The sequence below is a fragment of the Macaca fascicularis genome, chromosome 4, assembly GCF_037993035.2.
Source record: "Macaca fascicularis isolate 582-1 chromosome 4, T2T-MFA8v1.1".
Classification (NCBI taxonomy): Eukaryota; Metazoa; Chordata; class Mammalia; order Primates; family Cercopithecidae; genus Macaca; species Macaca fascicularis.
In genome coordinates, this window is record NC_088378.1 from 35,166,067 (window position 1) to 35,186,206 (window position 20,140).

The 20,140-nt window shown below is 41.0% G+C and overlaps 1 protein-coding gene and 1 pseudogene across 8 annotated transcripts in view; one reads left to right on the plus strand and one right to left on the minus strand.

Annotated features, from left to right (window-relative positions):
• The window catches only part of AKAP7 (A-kinase anchoring protein 7), a 151,047-nt gene that overhangs the window by 45,529 nt on the left and 85,378 nt on the right, over positions 1–20,140 (plus strand). The gene's annotated exons all lie outside the window — the stretch shown is intronic.
• Positions 8,895–10,036, minus strand: LOC123573038 (zinc finger protein ubi-d4 pseudogene; annotated as a pseudogene).

Below are 20,140 nucleotides of genomic sequence, written 5' to 3' on the forward strand. Positions count from 1 at the left end.
AAAAGGAACCAATTTCAGACACTACTCTTTGTACTCGTTACTAAATATTGGCAGGATAGTCATTTAGAATTTGTAATGTGTAAAATTGAAGAAAATTACTGGACATTTTGTACTAGTAGAGTCTAAATTGATGGGCTTTTACCATTAATGGGGGTCAGGATATGCTACTCCATAATATTTTAAGCTAAAGGAATTTGAGAAAACAGCAGAAGTAGGAAAGTCACCCTCTGCCCTGCTGCCCTTCCCTGAAGCAGGTCGTAGGACCCACATTTGAGATATGCTCTCTCTGTGCCTGGAGGAGTGGAACATCCTCCTTTCTGAAGACACTGGGTCACAGAGGAGAAGCTGAGTCAGTAGGCCTTGCTAAGTTTCCCCCAGTTTATTACCATTAAATCATAGTTTTTAATTCAGTTGTACTTCTCCACAACTATCCACTTCTTCATCAAACATAGCATAAAAATACACAGGTTTACATGTTTATTTGGGTCATTATTTTCTTATAAAATGTCCTATGTCACATAAAGCTTCTGTTAAATAAATTGGAATGCTTGTCTCTTGTTAATCTGTCTTTTTTATAGAGTTCTCTGTAACAATGAATATAGGATGGATGAGAAAAAGATATTTCTTTTTTCCTATACCATTAAAATTATGCTGTTACTCACAGTTATTTTTGGTACCTGCTGGTGAGCTAAAGAGACCAAGCCCTTCTTTGCATCACATGTACTGTGGGCTTATGGTGGTAGCCACTTGAGGGAGCAGGTAAGGTGTGTGGCATCAGAGGCTGTGTCTCAGCTTCCTAGCTTGACCTTGAGTGATCCTGTTTTTTTTTTTTTTCCAGAATAAAACAGCACCTTCTTTCCTAGAACTACCCAGTAGCTGATAGAATTAAGAAGATACTGAAAATTTTGCATTTATATGGCATGTTCCCACATTTTATAATGAATGATGAAATTGCACTGAAAAGCTTTTTGCATAGAAATGGATATGTGATTTCATTCATTTTTTCAGCCATATGTAATTTTGTTAAGCTTGTTAGATTGAGAGATTGCTAAAAATTTAGCCCACTAGAATTATAATAGTTCTTGCAAATCTTTCTTTTTTAAATAGAAAAGTGCCCTTGGTTAGCATGATAAAAGATTCTAAGTACATTTATGTCATACAAGAAAAAATGAAAGGTTTTTAGAATGTTCTTTTGAACATTATGCTTTCTTTTATTTTGACTGTCATTTCCCCCAAATGATGGACAGACTACATTCTGTGTTTTCTGCTCCTTGTGAAGAATCTGTTCAGTTTCTGGTATCTTTAGGCCCTTCTAGGGTGCTCTATTACTACATGAAGTCTTCGACTTCTAACCACCACTGGCTGGTGGGTTTCCCAGCAGCCCACTAACCGTCCCCCTAATGGCTTGGGCTAGGCTTCCTTCAGAAACATCAAAATAACTTAGCCACACTTCATTTAGAAGACCAGCTTGTCTTCTCAACTAGGATGACTGCTTTCACAGTCCTGCACCATTGAGACCTGCACCATTGAACCTTAGTTTCATACCCTGCCTCTATTTGCGTCTGCCTCCAAGCACACTTCCTCCATCCTTCCTCTCCTTTCTTACCTCTGTCTTACTCCTTTTTATTCTCACCTCTTTTATTTACTTGATTTTCAATCAAACACTTTCTAAATGGATTGACTTTGTTCCAGGCATTATTCTAATTATCTTATTAAATATTAATTTCGTTCTGACAAATCCATGAGGTAGGGGCTGTCTTAGTTCATTTTGTGTTGCTATAACAGAATACTTGAGGCTGGGTAATTTATGAAGGAAAGACATTTATTGAGCTGACAATTTTGCAGGCTGGGAAGTTCAAGAGCGTAGCACTGCACTGGCTGGCTCCTGGTGAGAACCACATGCTGGGTCAAAACATGGCAGAGAAGTGGAAAAGTGAGTGGGTGCGTGCAAAGAGATCACATGGCGACAGAGGAAGCAAGAGAGAATCTAGGAAGCCTAATTCACTTTTATAAGAGCGTACTCTTTAGTAACTAACCCAGTCCCATGAAAGTGAAAACATCCTCCTAATGTAAGGCATTCATCTATTTATGAGGGATCCACCCCTGTGACCCAAACATCTCCCACAAGGCTCCATGTCCAGCACTACCATGTTGGGAATCAGATTTCAACATGAGTTTTGGTGGGGACAAACCACATCCAAACCATGGGAAGACCATTGTCATCACTCCTGTTTGTCAGGGAAACTGAGGCACAAAGAAGTTAAGTAATTTGTTAGTGAGTAGGGGAACCAGGACTCAAGCCCAAGCAGTCTGATTCCAGATTCTGTGCTCTTAATCACTATGCTAGTCTGTTACATTGTAAATTAGCAACCGGACTCCCTAAACATTTTCCAGGAATACCTCTTCTTGCCTTAGCTGAAACTCAGCTCTTATCTGATTGAAATCACAGCTTCTTCTAGGTGAAGGCTGCTCATTTCACCCAATCCCACATTCCACAGGACCCAGAGATATCGTCTACATTCTCTTTGCTCTCTGTTGCTTTGTCCCTGTTCTATCCTCACACAAAGGCCTTTCCGTATTGGTGGTTCATGTTACCTGGTTTTGTTACCTTCTGCCTCTCTTTTTGCTGTCATCTGAATATTTCCTATCCTATTTTGAGGATTTTGTTTCATAGCTTACATTGCAATGCTTGTGTCCTTCAGTAGCACGAGCACAATCTGTCCAGCCATGCTGGCACAAAGTGAGCTTTGGAGTCAGTCAGAACCATTTGCGTTCCTGTGCAGTCTGTTACCAGCTGAGTGGTTTCAAGCAATTTACTTCACCTCCCAGTCCTTCCGTTTCTTTATTTGTACAATGGGCATAATAGTAACTGTTCTGAAAATAAAGTGAGATAATCTATACGAAGTGTTTAGCACAGTATTGGGCACATAGACAATGTTAAACAGATGGTGGCTGTTATTATTAATGATAAATACTCCATTCCCACTACGGCCATCACAGCTGTTGCTTTTCTTAAAATCCCTTGACTTCTTTGACGTTGGCATCCTACACCCATACATCACTCTGCCATTCATAAGCATATTTCTGAGACCTTAAACTCAGCTACAGCTATCGCCACAGCTTCCCGTTCTAGTTGCCATTTACTTCCTTTCCACTACTACTAATGCTCTGGAACCTCACCCAGGCTTGGCCTCTTCCAGGACAGCATGGATGTATTCATTCTCACACTAGACAAGGCCTCAAGGTATGTCACTTTCTTGGTGGCTCTTTCAGTTGTCCTATCTCCTTCTGTTTGACCTGGCTGGGAAACACCAATGGCAGATCCAATCCAGGCATTTGCTTTTTTGCCCCAACACCTGGGCAAAATAAAATCCACCGTCCTTGCTGTAGCCCACAATACCCTCCATGTTCTGGTCTGCTGCCTGTATCTCCTGCCTTATCATGGTCCTCTCTCCCTGCCCACTGTGCTCCAGTTGAACTTTCTTCTTATAGATACTGGACTCAACCAAGTCTTTTCTGCTATAGATCTTCTGAAAATGCCTGAGTGTTCCTTCTGCTTAGACCTCTTCATTCTTAGGATCTCAAATGTCACCACTTCAGAGTCCCTGCCCACTGTGAGTAGAGTATTTTTATAAGTAAGCTCTCTATCACTGTACCCAGTGGCATACCCTCATAGAGCTCATCACATGTTGTGATTATGTTTTTGTCTATTTGTGGTTTTTTTTTGTTGTTGTTGTTTGTTCGTTTGTTTTGAGATGGAGTCTCGCTCTGTCGCCCGGGCTGGAGTGCAGTTGCGCGATCTTGGCTCACCGCAAACTCTGCCTCCTGGGTTCAAGTGATTCTCCTGTCTCAGCCTCCCTAGTAGCTCGGATTACAGGTGCCTGCCACCACACCCAGCTAAGTTTTGTATTTATAGTAGAGATGGAGTTTCACCATGTTGGCCAGGCTGGTCTCAAACTCGTGACCTCAAGTGATCTGCCTGCCTCAGCCCCTCAAAGTGCTGGGATTACAGGCATGAGCCACTGTGCCTGGCCCATTATTGTCTATTTGATTGACCATCTTTGTGGTTAGACTAGGCTCCACGAGGGCCAGGACCATGACTGTTTTGATCACTAGCGTATACCCAGTACCTCTATAATGTGTGACACATAAAATGCGTTAAGGCTCACATAATCCCAGCACTTTGGGGGCCTGAGGAGGGAGGATTGCTTGAGCTCAGTGGTTTAAGACCAGCCTAGGCAACACAGTGAGACTGTTTCTACAAAAGATAGAAAAAAATTACCTGGGCATGGTGGTGCATGCCTTGATTCCAGCTACTTGGGTAGCTGAGGTGGAAGGATTGCTTGAATCTGGGAGGGCGGGGCTGCAGTGAGCTGTGAATATGCCACCATACTCCAGCCTGGGTGACAGAGAAAGACCCTGTCTCAAATAAATAAATACATAATAAATAAGGTGTTAATAAGTATTTATCAAAAGAATGACAAAATGAAGAAATCACACAGTCCTGTAGGTTGGCTCTCCTGCAAATGTATGTCTTCCACACTCAGAGCCTCGGCTCGGCAGGTCCACTGCTTTGGCTCAGTTTTTTCTCATGTCTACTGTTGCTGCTGCAGCGCCCTGTTTGGAGCAACTATAACCTTCTACCCCTCTCTCATCTGATGGCACTGAGGCTGGGATCTGCTCACTTCAAGTCCCAAGTCCCTCTGCTACTGCATTTGGCTTTTAAATTCTCATACAGTTTTAGGAAAAAAGGTGTCCTTTATCTAGTTAAGACTAACCCCTTCAGCTGTGTTCTTGGTCGGCTGGTCTCAACCGGGATCTTGTTATACCAGTTACTTCTTCCTTCTCGGTGTTTCTGTATTTTCAACCCTTTGTCTTTATCACCTCCTTTCTCCCAACTTTACTTGCTCAATAACACCTTTCCTATCCCTAAACAAATAAAAAACAAAGCTAGAAAACCGTAAGAATTAGCTACAGAAAAATCTCTTGATTTTGAATCTTCTGATAGCTTCTCCATTGTACCTTTCCTACCCAGAAGCTTTAAAAGAGTTGCCTGTATTCTCTGTACCTTTCCTACCCAGAATCTTTAAAATTTAAAAATCTTCATTTTACCTTTCCTACCCAGAATCTTTAAAAAAGTTGCGTGTGTTCTCTGTCTCTAGTTCATTACTGTCCTTTTCTCGAACCTCCCACCGTCAGTAGGCTATGGCTTACTTCACTACATGCCACATCATGGGCCCCTGATAGCTTTGTAATAACTGAATCTAACGGATGCTCTAGATTTATTCATACAACCGAGCACTCCCTTCTTTAAATTCTTTTGGTTTCTGAGACACTACTTTCTTTTTTCTTTTTTTTTTGTGTGTGTGTTTTTAATACTTCTCTCAATGTATCTTCTCAGCTTTCTTCACTAGCATCTCTCTTTTTTCTTTAAGCATTTATATTTTTAGATTTATGAACCTGACTCTCTGTTTAACTATGTTTCTTTCTTTTTTTGTTTTTTGAAATGGAGTCTCACTCTGTCGCCCAGGCTGGAGTGCAGTGGCACTATCTCGGCTCACTACAACCTCTGCCTCCCAGATTCAAGCGATTCTTCTGCCTCAGCCTCCCGAGTAGCTGGGATTACAGGCACATGCCACCACGCCTGGCTAAGTTTTGTATTTTTAGTAGAGACAGGGTTTCACCATGTTGGCCAGGCTGATATCAAACTCCTGACCTCAGGTGATCTGCCCGCCTCGGCCTCCCAAAGTGCTGGGATTACAGGTGTGAGCCACTGCGTCTGGCCCCATGTTTCTCTTTTTGTATTTACCATCACAGTCAATCTCCCTACTCTTCCACCAGGAACATAAGAAATTTAGGTGTCATCCTAAATGCCAGCATCAGTTATTTTAGATAGTCATAGTCATCAAATGCTGTAAATTTTCTCTCTTAAATATCACTCCCATTTGTTCCCTACTTTCTGTTCCTATTGCTGTGCCTCAGTTCCAGCTCTGTTCATCTTTTACCTATGCTACTGCAGTAGTCTCCTGGTCTACAACCTGCCGCTTTGCTTCCAGACTCTTTTTCTAAAGCACAAAACTAAGCATTTTTATGCTGTCTGCTTAAAAGAATTTATTGAGTTACTGTTGGATCTAGGATAAAATCTGTTCTTCTTCCTGTGTCATTTAAGATTCTGAGCTCCTGGATTCTTGCCTGTGTATTTAGCCTTATTGTGCTGTCCATGCTGCACCCATTGTTTAAGGCATGCTGAACTACTTACAGGTGTCCAGAGGCACTGGGCCATGTCATGTCTTCATGCCTTAGCTGACGCTGCTGCCACCCCATGGAATCCTTCACATTCTTCACATGATCAGACAACAACCACTGATTTTTTTTTTTTTTTTTTTTTTAGTTAGTTTTGGCCGGACATGGTGGCTCATGCCTGTAATCCTAGCACTTTGGGAGGCCGAGGCGGGTAGATCACTTGAGGTCAGGAGTTTGAAACCAGCCTGGCCAACATAGTGAAACTCCATCTCTACTAAAAATACAGAAGAATTAGCCAGGCACGGTGGTGGGTACCTGTGATCTCACCTACTCAGGAGGCTGAGGCGGGGGAATCGCATGAACCCAAGAGGCAGCAGTTGTAGCGAGCTGAGATGGCACCACTGCACTCCAGCCTGGGTGACAGAGTAATGATTCCATCTAAAAATATATATATATATTTTTAACTATAGTAAAATACACATAATATGAAATTTACTATCTTAACTTTTTTAAAATATATAGTTCAGTAGTGTTAAGTATATTCATATTATTGGGCAAGCAAGCTACAGAATCTTTTTAATCTTGCAAAATGGAAACTCCATACCCATGAAGAACAAATCCTCCCTCCTTCCCCTGGCTTCCGGCGACCACCATTCTACTTTCTGTCTCTATGAATTTGACTGTGTAGCTGCCTCATAGAAGTGAAACCATGTAGTATTTATCTTTTTGTGACTGGCTGATTTCACTTAACATAATGTCCTTAAGGTTCATACATGTTGTATTGTGTCAGAACTTTCTTCCTTTTTAATGCTTTGTAATATTCCATGGTATATGTACATACCACATTTTGCTTATCTTGTTATCTGTTGATGGGTTTGTTGATGGACTCTTGGCTATTGTGAATAATACAGCTATGAACACGAGTGTACAAATATCTCTTTAAGACCTTGAGTTCAGATCTTTTGGATATGTAATCAGAAGTGGAATTACTAAATCATATGGTAGTTTTATTTTTAACATTTTGAGGAACTGCCATAATGTTTTCTGCAGCAGCTGGACTATTTTACATTCCCACCAGCAGTGTACAAGGGCTCCAACACTTGTTATTTTCTATTTTTTTGATAATGGCCCTTTTTAAAAAAAATTTAACCCAAATTTTGTATTGATCAAAACAGCTTCATTGTTCTTTATAACAAAGAATTGTTATAAACTTGAATTTATGTAACTAATTAAAACTAACCAAAATAACCAATTTTATATTCGCTTTACATATTGGAATTCAACAAAAAACCTTTTAATTTTGGGGGAAAAAAAAGCTGTATTTCAAAATGTTTAAAAAAAGCACCATCATGGAACTCTTAGGATGAAATGGCCTTCTTAATGAAGAGAGGCAGGAGATAAACCATCCAGCAGAGGGCTCTGTGTAAAAACATTTATTTTTACTAATGTTTAGAATACAGGAACTAAAGAAAGGAAAAAAAAAAAAGACAACTCCAAAGCGACAGTGAGTGAGGGCCTGCCCGTGGCCAAGGGGGAAGGCTACTCCGGGGTATCCTGGCATGCACTGTCCCTCCACTACTTAATGTCAGTGCCGCTAAGCAGAAAACTTGAGGAATCAGGGTTTGAAGACCTTACCAGCTGCTAGCGAGCGTGCAAGGGAAGAAAGGGATGTCTGTGTGGCTTCCCCATGAGCTGAGAGCCAGGATACACAGGGCAGGTGGCAGAGGCTCCCAGTTCAGTTAAGGGCAGGAGGCTGAATGCCCAGGTCCAGGAAGAACAAAAAGGGGATTTTGGAGGTAGGTTTTTTCGTCATGTTAAAAAAACAGGCACATTACCCATCTCCCTGTAGCCCCTGAGCTGCTGGCCTGGCCCCCTGATCCTTCCCCTCTCCCCACAAAACCAAAAGGAATAAGAAGGGAGACAGAAGATGAGACATTCCAAGGGTGGGGAATGCTTCGGTCACTGGAGCCCGCCCCATGAGAGTGAGCCCGGAGAGCACTGGGAAGCACAAGGTAAAGCTGCTGCTCCCCCTGGGGTGGAGTGGACTGGGACAGGGCAGAGCCGGGAGGGTGACTGAGAACATCCTGACTCCAGCAAAGAACCCTATGTAGCAGGAACAGAGGGCTGCAGAGAGCCACTCTGGAGGAAAGAGGTGAGGCTAAGTGGCACAGGGCCATGGGAAGCTCCTTGTGGCCGTGGCCTCAGCTGCTTGCTCCCAGCTGCCTCGGGCAAAGGGGCTCTGGCCTGGCTTGCCTCTGGGGGAAGGGAAAACTCTGGAGACCAGAGTGGAGGCAGCAGAGAGAGAAGTGAGCTGCTCTCCCACTCTTTCTAGGAGGACACTGAAGCCTGTGATCGCCATAGCCTAGGCCCAAGGCAAGCAGAGTGAATGCATTTTCTGGAGGGCAGAGAGAAACTGGGCCCACAGGTAGGCCTTGGGGCAGGGTGTTGCTCCTTTCTCCTTGAGGGCCTAGGGCCAGAGGTGGCCAGAGCTGCCACCTCAGCTTGCGGCTGCCAAAGGCAGGCTAGAACAACCACCCCAAGGTTCTCTGGACTTGTGAAGGAGATGTGGAAGAATGGAAAGGTGGGTTTGAAAAATGAAGTGGAGGAGAGAAACAGCCTTAGGTATGTCGAGGAGCAGGGGGGTGGCCATCTCAAGAGGAGTTCTGGTTCTGGTAGATGGCAACTTTCTCCTTCAACAGGTCCAGACACAGGTGGCAACTCCCACTTCCTTCGGGGGCTCAGACATGGATGAGGTGAGACAGTGCAGTTGGTAGCCGTGATCGCAGTCAGCACGGAAGCCCAGCTGGTCATCATTCTCAGCGGTGCCGCAGGTGTCGCGACATTCGCACTCGATGCACTGCCAGCAGCATGTCTTCACTGCCGCCGTCGTCATGGGGGTGAAAAGGAGGCAAGATGGATGCCCTGAGCAGCCACAGTCAAAACAAGACACCAGCTCCTCGAGTTGTCCCATCTTCTTGTTAATCTTTGAGTTCCCCAGACAGAAGTTACAATAGTTGTTGGGCAAGGCCAATCCATCAGGACCCTTTTTGGGTTTCTGTTCCTCAGACCTCTGGGAAACAGGGGTGGGTGGTTGGGAGTCTTCTTTGTCCTCACCCTCCTCCTCAGCCAAGTGAGAGTGGACATAGTGGTAGCTGAGGCCTGGTTGGTTCTTATAATGTTTTCCACAAATGTCACAGGCATAGGGCTTGTCCCGGTCCTCCAGGTTGGAAGCATCCAGCTCCTTACAGGCACTGCCCACACCTTTACTCTTGGATTACCCCTTTCCCGTATGCTTGGGAGCATCTTCTTCATAGTCCTCATCATTGAAGTCATCTGGTTCTAGGATTCGCTTTCGTGCTTGACTGTTGGTCACAGGAAACTCACCCAGGCTGTCATCATCAACTCGGGGACCTGGGGCACCTCGCTTCTCCAGGGGGTCAGTGTGCAACAGAACCTCTAAACTGCTGCCATCCTGAGAGATCAGCCCCTCCTTCTTCAGGGTCTGGTCTGTGTCTGGCTTGACAGATGGGAAGGAAAGTTGTGGATCTTCAGGGGGGTGGACTCGCTGCTTTTTCTGCCAGCGCTGGGCAGGGTAAGAGTATGGCTGTCCAGAGGCCAATCCTAGAACCCGGTCACTTTTCCATCCAGATGTAACAATTGCTCTGGGCTACTCCAGTCTGTGAGTCCAAGAAAGGCAGGCGCATGCTGCGCTCAGCACAGAGGTGGGCATTGTAATTGTGGCCCTGCTCCATGGCATCTTTGTAGTACTGCTCCCAAGGAGCTTCACTACACTCACCACCACAGTGCCGTTTTCCCTGCTCTTCTCCCTCCAATAATGGCCATTCTAATAGGTATGAGGTGATATTTCATTTGTGGTTTTGATTTGCAATTCCTTAATGATTAGTGATGTTGAACATCTTTCCCTGTGCTTTTTGCCATTTGTGTTTCTTCTATGGAGAAATCCTGTTCAAGTCTTTTGCCCATTTTTAAACCAAGTTGTTTGTCTTTTTTTTGTTGATTTGAAGGAGTTCTTTATATTCTGAATATTAACCTCTTATCAGATACATGATTAGCAAATATTTCTCCCATTCCATAGGTGGCCTTTTCATTCTATTATATCCTATGCTACATGAAAACTTTAAATTTTTATGTAATCCAGTTTATCTATTTTTGCTCTTGTTGCCTGTGCTTTGGTGTCACACTCAAGAAATCATTGCCAAATCTCATGTCTTGAACCTTTCCCTCTATGTTTTTTCTTAAGAGTCTTATAATTTTAACTCTTAATGTTTACATCTTTGATCCATTTCGAGTTAATTTTTGTATCGGGTGTAAGGTAAGGGACTAACTTCACTCTTTTGCATGTGGATATCCAGTTTTCCTAGCACCATTTGTTGAAAGACTGCTGATGTAGTTTAGATGTTATACCTTCCCAAATTTCATGTTGAAATGTAGTCCCCAATGTTGGAGGTGGGGCCTTGTGGAAGGTAATTGGATTATCGTCCTCTTGGTACTGTCCTCATGCTAGTGAGTTCTTGTGAGATCTGGTCATTTAAAAGTGTGTGGGACCTTCCCCTCTCTGTCTTACTCCTGTTCCCACCACGTGAGATGCCCGGTCACCCTGTGCCTTCTGTCATGGATTGTGGCTTCCTGAGGCCTCCCCAGAAGGAGATGCTGGCATTATGCTTCCTGTACAGCCTGCAGAACTGTGAGCCAATTAAGTCTCTTTTTTTCTAAATTACCCAGTCATAGGTATTTTTTTATAGCAATACAGAAATGGCTTAATACAACTGTCTTTTCTCATTGAATGGTCTTGGCACTGTTGTTGAAACCTTTTGACCACTGTCGTAGTCCTTTCCTGCCATTATAACAAAATACCTGGACTGGGTAATTTATAAACAACAGAAATTCATTCATCACAGTTCTGGAAACTGGAAGTTCAAGATCAGGTCACCAGTAGATTTAGTGTCTGGAGACGGCTCTCTGCTTCACAGATGACACCTTGTTGCTGCATCCTCACCTAGTGGAAGGGGAGAACGCTATGTCCTCACATGGTGGAGGGGAAACAGGGACAAAGATAAAAGTGGTTTAGGACCCCTGAATCTCTTTTAAGGGCAGTAATCCCATTAATGAAGGCAGACCTCTTGTGACCTCATCGGCTCCCGAAGGCCCCACCTCTTAATACCATTACCTTGGGGATTAGGTCTCAACATAAGAATTTTGGAGGGACACAAACATTCAGACTATAGCAACCATATAAATGAGGGTTTATTTTTGAGCTTTCTATTCTGTTTCATTAGTCTATATATTTGTCTTTATGCATATATCACACTGTCTTGATTACTATAGATTTGTAATAACTTTTGAAATCAGAAGTGTAAAATCTCTGACTTTGATCTTTATCAAGAATACGTTTTGCTATTCAGAGATCCCTGAGGTTCAATATGAATTTTAGGATGGATTTTTAAAATTTCTGCAGAAAATACCATTGGGATTTTGATAGGGTTACATTAAATCATTAGATTGCTTTGAGCAGTATTGGCATTTTAACAATATGTAGTCCTTCAGTTCATTAAAACAGGCAGGATGTCTTTTCATTTATTTGTATTTTCTTTAATTTCTTTTAGCAATGTTTTGTAGTTTTCAGAATATGCATCTTTCACCTCCTTGGTTAAGTTTATTCCTAAGTATTTTATAATTTTTGTATTCCTAATTATTTTATAATTTTATTTATAATGTTGATGCAATTGTTTTCTTAATTTCCTTTCATATCATATCACTGACCTTTCATAGAGACTTATTTCAAGTGTCACTTTTAAAATAAAGGACTTTTCTTTTTCTCCAGAGTAGAAATGATCATTTTATTATCTTCTCCCCTAAATTTCTACTGTAGAAACTATAACAACTTAGCGTAATTGTTTAGAAATCTAACTTTCCCAACCAGAATTGAAAGCTCTTCGAAGGAATCTTTCATCTTTCTGTCCTCAACTCCTGCGACGTTATAGAGATTCAATAAATATATTTTAATAGATAAAGCAATGAAAAAAAGTGTGATGCATACATAAAAGTCTAATTGAAAGAACATTTAACCTTAGGTAGTCTCTCTTCCCTCATTTACATTCGTGTCTAAATCTTTGCATGATAATTAAACCCAGTTCTGGTGTTCTAGAATCCCCTAAGGATGATGTACCAGAACTCTCTCTGGCAATTCACTTGGATTTGCTGGTGGTTAGGATAAGAAGGTACCCGAGAGACAATTTATTATGGCCTCGTCACTTTTACTGTCAGGGTAAGTGATGTGTCCAGGAGCACACGCTAAGTTATGGGAGAACTGGGTTGGAGTTAGAAGGCTCAGTCTGGTTCTCTTTCTCAACTGCAGTGGAATGAGTAGAATTCCTCTGGCATCAAGATGTATTTTAAAGATGTGTTTTTAAGAATGACACTTAAAAATTCTACTTGTCAGTTTTACACAGTAATCAACTAGAAATCTCTATCTAAGATGAGGACTATAAAATTTTTAAATTGAAGTTGGTTTCAACATTATGTCAGCCTTTTTATTGAAACATATAGTTCAAGTGACTTGCTAAGACTATCTGAAATGAAACTGTTTAAGCAGTATGTGGATACAGGAATGCTTTAAATGTTAATAGTAATACTATAGAAACAACAAAAACAGCTTTATGGCTTTTATTTCTTTAAAGTTTTAGGTGATGAGAAGTGATTCTAAAGTTTCATTGAGATTTTTCATATTATATGTGACACAGTTTCAGTGTAACTTACAATAGTAGTAGAAAGTATCTTATAATTGGAAAACATGGAAAACACTCATTGCTTGCTATTGTTTAATTACACATTAGGTTTTTTGTTGTTGTTGTTGTTTTGTTTTTTAAGACTGTGTCTCACTCTGTCACCCAGGCTGGAGTACAGTGGTGCCATCACAGCTCACTGCAGCCTTGACCTCCCAGGGCTTAGGTGATCCTCCCATTTCATCCTCCTGGGTAGCTGGGATTACAGGCATGTGCCATCACACCTGGCTGATTTTGTTTGTTTGTTTGTAGAGACAGGGTTTCACCATGTTGCCCAGGCTGGTCTCAAATTCCTGGGCTCAGGCAATTCTCCCTCCTTGGCCTCCCAGAGTACTGGTATTATAGCCATGAGCCACCTCACCTGGCCACAAATCAAAAATTGAACATGCTATTTTTGTTATATCCACATATTGAAATAATATATAGAGATACTTGACTTATGGTGCAGTTATATCCTAATAAACCTATTGTAACTTGAAAATTAATTGAATACATTTAACCTACCTGAAAATATAGTTTAGTCTAGCCTACCTTAAATGTGCCCACAACACTTAACATTAACCTACAGCTGGGCAAAATCATCTGGCAACACAACACACTGTAGAGTGTTGGTTGTTACCCTTGTGATCATGTGACTGAGCGGGAGCAGCTGACTGCTGCTTTCCGGCATCAAGAGAGAATATCATACTGCATATTGCTATCCTGGGAAAAGACCAAAAATCAGAATTTCCAAGTAGAGTTTCTACTGAATGCATGTTGCTCTTGTGCAATTGTAAAATCAAAAAATCATAAATTGAAGCTTTGTAGTTTGAGATTATCTGTATAAGTTTAGTAATATTATTGAACTTCATTCCTTTAGCATTCTAGACTATTCTTATTAATAAACCTCTTTGTGATTATTCTCAAATTGGAGATCATGTGATCATAAGCATCCTTAACAATATTAGAAAAAGGGAGAAAATAGCAAAAGCTTGGAAAGAAGGGGGAAATATTTATCTTGCAAAAAGGGTATATAAGTAGAAACATGATTTTGTTAAAATTGATCTGTTACAGTTTACTTTGAGACAACTTTTAGCAACTTCTTTGCACTTTAAGATTATTATGTAAATTTATTGCTGCTACATATTTTAAAGAATTTACCTAAAGAAAATCTCCTATATAAAAAAAAGTAAAGCCTAAAAAACAGATAAAGCTGTATTCGTTAGGGTTACAAATGCATTCTTTCTCTATTAAATTGTTTATTTCAGTATTCTTTTATATAGCAAAGTGTCCTTGTATGTAAATATATTTTTAAGCAATTGTTCTTCAGACAATTTTCATCTTCAGTTATAAGTTATATTGTTTAGGAAGCACCCTTACCTGACTTTTTGAAGGATATCTGACGTATGTGCTTTGTGATTTTTGGTTTAGTGCTTGAAGGAATGCCTGTGGTACTGGGAGGAAATAAGCAATCTTAATTATTCATAAGCTTCTCTTCCAGGACTTCCAACTTCTGTATAAGTTGTTAATAGATGAAAAATGACATGTAGGTTTCACATTAGTAAAAACTTTTCTCATTCCAAATATGATATTGCTGTAACCATTACCTAATACTCTAAGCAATAGATGATACTACTGTTAGGAATATAAAATCAGTATTAAGAAGTACTTTTCAAAAAGAAGGCATTTTCTTTTTCCCACTTCTGTGTACCTATAGACTATATTGAAAAAGCACATTAATAAAAATCAAAAGTTCTTTATGACAAATACTATTTAAAACAGTATTGTGAATAAATATCATAAGAGACTTCAGACCCAGTGAATAATGAGAGCTGTTGGGTCAAAATCTGAAGTAACTGAAATCAGTAAATTGAAAAATGTTGACTGGGTGCAGTGGCTCATGACTGTAATCCCAGCACTTTGGTTGGGAAGCTAAGGCGGGCAGATCACTTGAGGCCAGGAGTTCGAGATCAGACTGGCCAACATGACAAAATCCCCATATCTTCTAAAAATACAAAAATTAGCCAGACGTGGTGGTGCGTGCCTGTAATCCCAGCTACTCAGGTGGCTGAGACACGAGTATTGCTTGAACCTAGGAGGTGGTGGAGGTTGCAGTGAACTGAGATTGTACCACTGCAATACAGCCTGGGTGACGGAGCGAGATTCTGTCTTGAAAAAGAAAAAAAAAGGAAAAAAAGAGAAAAATGTTGTTTTCTTTAGACTCAGTTAAGATTGTTATAGCAAATAAGATAATAAATAAACATTAGGTAGTAAAGAACAGTACAAATGCCCACTATTTTAATTTTCTGTTAACAAAAGTCCATTTCTTATAGCCGTCAAATTTTTTGATAAATTCAAAAATTCAAATTTGACTTTTTGATGTTGATTGGGAAGTCCGTCTTTTTATTGTGCTGAAATCTGTCCCATGAGACTATAACCTCCCAGGAGACAAAAATAAGTTAGAGTCTCTTGTGTGCAGCCTTCAGCAGTACTGTGCTTGGCACTTACAGGGAGTGCTCAGTAAGAAACTGAATAAATGAATTTGTGCTTCCACACCTTTATGCTCTTTGTTTTCTGGGTTGATACAAACATGTTGCTAAACTGCTATTGGAAGCTCTTATATGAGATAATTCTTCAAATATTTGAAGACTTGGAAATTATGCTCTAAACAGTCAAATCTTAGGAACATAGTAAATTAGTCCATCATGACATATGTAAAACCGCAAGACATCGCTAATATCTGACTGTTTTTGACCCATAAAAGTGACAGTTTTGTATGATTCAGACTAATATTTCAACATGAAGTTCTTTTAAAACAGTTGTGAATATGCCCAAATAGAGAGGGCCAAAGTTGGGTTATGACAGGGTAGTTGAGCAAAGATAGGTTTTTGTAATTTATATGAACTCTAAGTCGATAAGTTAATTACAGTGATACAGTGATAATAGGAATACACTCTCACTGTTTCATAACATGCTTATGCTGGACTTGTCTTTCTTTTTTTGGCTACCCAGCATCTAAATTTTTTATACTCATCTCTCGTGTTAGTTACATTTTCATAGACTCCCTTGCTGCTAGGGAAGGAAAATATGATCTTGGTATGACGCAGACTTTGAATCAGAAGCTAGCAACTTGAAGAAGAAAAGGACCACGTAGAATTCATCCTTGGGATAGGTGTGTCATCAGTGATAGCTACTACCAGTCCAAGGCCAGTGGGAGCAGTTTTGACCCTTTGTGTGCTGTCTGTGGTTTGGCACCTGATGCTCGCTGGAAGAGGGGGTGTTGGTACTGGACCTGGGCTCCACCAGAACTTTGGGCATCTCCTATCTCCTTGGCTTCATGGCCTTTCAGCCTAGTCCTCTGGTCCTCGTGATGTTCTTTTTTTTTTTGAGACTGGGTCTTACTCTGTCACCCAGCTTAGCCTCCCAAGTAGCTGGGACTACAGGTACACCCCACCACACCTGGCTAATTGTTTGTATTTTTGGTAGAGATGGGGTTTCACCATGTTGTGTGGGCTGGTCTTGAACTCCTGAGCTCAGGCAGTTTACCCACCATGGCCTCCCAAAGTGCTGGGAGTATAGGATTGAGCCACCACACTCGGCCCTCCCGGTGTTCTTATATGAATTCTTTTCCTCCTCAACTCAGCCAAAGTTGCCATCTGTTGTTTGCAACTGAGAACCAGTGTTTTCTAGGCATTTTAATGGTCTATTGCTTAACCTTCTTTATTACCATAGAACAGAGACAAAAAGCCATTTGAGGGCAGTGACTACCAGCACCGGGTTTTTAGAATATGCCCCAAATTTATATACCATGATTGAAATGTCACATTTAGCACATTAATTAGTGTTCAGTAAAAAGTAAAATAATAAATTAAAAAAAGAAAGTAACAGTAAAAGTAAAATAACAGTAAGATTTTTCGAAGATGTGGTGAGATACTGTTTTGAGTTATTCACTGAGTTTCTCTCCTTGTGTTTCTTGTATCCCTTGTTCTCTGCCTGCCCCCTCCTGGGCAGTGAGTGACACTCATGTTTCAGAAGAGTAGGAATACAGCAGCAAAAGTAGAGGAAAGGCGGGGTTTCAAAAACAAAGCATAATGATATGCTTTTTTCCTGTCCTGGTACTAGAAAAGATACTCTGGGTTGGGTGAAGAAGAGTTAGAGGCCGCTTGGCAAGAGTGTGTGTTCTTGCCCAATCTGTCATCCCATGAGTGAAACAACAGAAATCCACATACGTCTGAAAGCAGGAGTGATCTCTGCTCCATCCCTGAGAAGTCTGCACACAGTCAGCAAAGCCAGAATTCCCTGTGCTCCCAGAGTATATTGGAGGTGACAGAAGAGAAGATGGTTTCATGTGCCAGGTGGCCCCATGGTGTTCAGACCTGTTTGGACCCTTTCCACCTTGGTCTAGGACACTCAGCTGTTTCTGTGTGCTCAAGAGGAGCAGGAAGGCAGTAAAGAGCCTCAGGCAGCCCCTGTGAGTTCCGGCTTGCTCTGGTGTGGTATGGCAAGCTATAGGATGAAATCTTGTGTATTTGGGAGGGCACCAAAGTTGCAGAGAATCCTTATGTATGGGAATGAGGGAGAATCCAGTTGCAGAAATCAAGCATAGTGCATGTCTTAGGAAATGCCAAATAGTGACGCAAGTGCTGCCCACCTCTCTTCCCCCGATCTAAAACACTGTGACACTCCATTAGCTACCTTCTTCAACAAAGATACAGTCCCAGGGAGCACTAAGAATTTTCAAAAGGTCTAATTTTTTTCCTCCAGGAAGAAATAGATATTCTAGTTGAAATATAGATGAGTAGCCAGGTGTGGTGACGTATGCATGCAGTCCCAGCTACTTGGAGGCTGAGGCAGGAGGATCACTTGAGCCCGGGAGTTGGAGACCAGCATTGGCAACACTGTGAGACCCCATCTTAAAAAACAAACAAATAGGCTGGGCGCGGTGGCTCACACCCGTAATCTCAACACTTTGGGAAGCTGAGGCAGATCGTGAGGTCAAGAGATCAAGACCATCCTGACCAACATGGTGAAACTCTGTCTCTACTAAAAATACAAAAATTAGCTGGGCGTGGTGGTGTGTGCCTGTAATCCCAGCTGCTCGGGAGGCTGAGGAAGAAGAATTGCTTCAACCCAGGAGGCGGAGGTTGCAGTGAGCCAAGATCACACCACTGCACTCCAGTCTGGCAACAGAGTGAGACTCTGTCTCAAAAAAAACAAAACAAATTATAGATGACTAAATAAAGTTACCTTCACAGATAAGTTTCATTACCCTAAAACCTTTAAAATTGCCAATCATACTTAGAATAAAATCCAAAGATTTTAGCAGGTCCCTGCCTGCTTCTCTAAATGTATTTCCTGTCACTTCCCCATATCCCCACTCTGCCCTAGTCACCCTGTCTTTTATATTGTGTTTCAGATCTACTCAATATTCTTTCACCTTAGAAGTTGTTCTTCTGCTGCAAGTACTCTTCCCCTAGATACACACATGGTTCTCTTCTCAATTTCACTCAGGTGTCTGCTGAAATGCCATATATTCAGGGCTGGATTCCCAGACCACCTTATATAAAATGGGAACCTTATTTCTTCCACATAACTCTCTATGCTCTTACCTGCTTTTGTTTTCTTTATTTCACTTAACAGAACCTGACCTTCATTTATGTATTAGTTTGTGGCACCCAACAAATATGGAAGGCACACAGGGCAGGATGTTTGTCTTGCACACTGCTGTATATTCAGCATCTAGAACAGTACCTGGTATATATTAGGCCCTCAATAAATATTTGCTGAATTAATGAACGATTAAACTTGTGTTTGTCTATTGGAATTCATGTACAATGTATGGTTCTTAAAGTAACTCACCACTTTTAGCGTTTGTTTGAAAATGTTTCATAGAAGGGAGAAAGAAGATTTTAGATTCTTTTTTAAAATTTTTGTGGGTACATAGTAGGTGTATATGTTTATGGGGTACATGAAATACTTTGGTACAGGCATGCAGTGCATAATAATCACATCAAGGTAAACGGAATATCCATCCTCTCAAGCATTTATCCTTTGTGTTAAAAATAATCCCACACTGTAAACTAGTATAATCACTATGGAGAACAGTATGGAGGTTCCTTAAAGAACTAAAAGTAGAACTACCATTTGATTCAGCAATCCCACTACTAGGTATGGACCCAAAGGAAAATAAGTCATATGAAAAAGACACTTGCACATGCATATTTATAGCAGCACAATTCACAATTGCAAAAATATGGAACCAGCCTAAATGCCTATCAACCAACGAATGGATAAAGAAAATGTGGTATATTGACGCCATGGAATACTACTCAGCCATAAAAAGGAACAAAACAATGGTATTTGCAACAGCCTGGTTGGAGCTGAGACTATTGTTCTAAGTGAAGTAACTCAGGAATGGAAAATCAAACATTTTATGTTCTCACTTATAAGTGGGAGCCAAGCTATGAGGAAGCAAAGGCGTAAGAATGATATAATGGACTTGGGGGGAGGGGTGCTAGGAGGGTGAGGGATAAAAGACTATCTGTTGAGTACAGTGTGCATTGCTCAAGTGATGAGTGCACTAGAATCTAGGAAATCACCACTAAAGAACTTTTCCATGCAACCAAACACCACCTGTTCCCCCAAAACTAGTGAAATAAAAATAAAAAACCAATCCCATTATACCCTTGTAGTTATTTTAAAATGTGTAATTAAATTATTATTGACTGTAGTCACCATTTTGTACTATCAAATACTGGGTCTTATTCTTTCTATTTTTTTTAGTGCCCATTAACCACCCTACTTCTTTCATATCCCCCTACTACCCTTCCTAGATTCTGGTAACCATCTTTCTATGCTCTATCTCCATGAGTTAAATTGTTTTAATTTTTAGCTTCCACAAGTAAGTGAGAACATGTGAAGCTTGTCTTTCTTTGCCTGGCTTATTTCACTGAATATAATGACCTCCAGTACCACCTGTATTGTTGCAAATGACAGGGTCTCATTCTTTTTTATGGCTGAATAGCACCCCAGTATATATATGTACCACATTTTCTTTATCCATTCATCTGTTGATGGACAGACATTTAGGTTCCTTCTAAATGTTGGCTGTTGTG